Below are 752 nucleotides of genomic sequence, written 5' to 3'. Positions count from 1 at the left end.
TCTGTTAACTGAAATATATCAATTGGTATACCATCTATTCCTGGAGCCTTATTTTTTGCCATTTCCTTCAAAGCAGCCTGAACTTCTTCTTTCATCAACATAGGCTCCTGCTCATATGTTGTTTGATGAAATTCTTCTGTGTCTTCCAATTCCTTTCGATACAGTGACTCAGTATACTCCTTCCATTTTCTTTTAATACTTCCTGGATCATTTAACATTCTGCTGAAAGCATCCTTGATTATAGCAATTCGAGGTTTGAATTTGATGTCCTAAAAAATACTTTCTGTGTGGTTTCGGTGCTGAGATACGGGGATACAGCCCTGTTTTTACCAGTATGTTTTGTGTACTGGATGTTGTTGTTGATAGGTACTATCAAGTCTAATATGACTCATATTTACCCTATGTGCCCTGTCCTATCTTGTGTCATCTTCACACTTCCTGACACATTAGAGTCCCTGCAGGAGTCACCGTGTCAATCCACCTGGTCGATGGTCTTCCACTCCTTTGCCAACCTTCTCCCCTTCCAAGCATCATGCCCCTCTCCAAGAAATAGTCCCTCCTAGCAACATTCCCAAAGTATGTGAGGTGAAGCCTCATCAACCTTGCCTACAAAAAGCACTCCAGCTACACCCTCTCCAAGATGTATTTGTTTGTTCTTTTGGCCAACCATGGGATGTTCAGTGCTCTTCTCTAACACCACAGCTCAAAGCCATCAATTCTTCTTTTGTAATTTCTATTCATTGTCCAACTCT

This window comes from Elephantulus edwardii, unplaced genomic scaffold, assembly GCF_000299155.1.
Source record: "Elephantulus edwardii isolate Elephantulus edwardi_28Jun2011 unplaced genomic scaffold, EleEdw1.0 scaffold00058, whole genome shotgun sequence".
Taxonomy (NCBI): domain Eukaryota; kingdom Metazoa; phylum Chordata; class Mammalia; order Macroscelidea; family Macroscelididae; genus Elephantulus; species Elephantulus edwardii.
Note: the sequence above shows the minus strand (reverse complement) of the source record.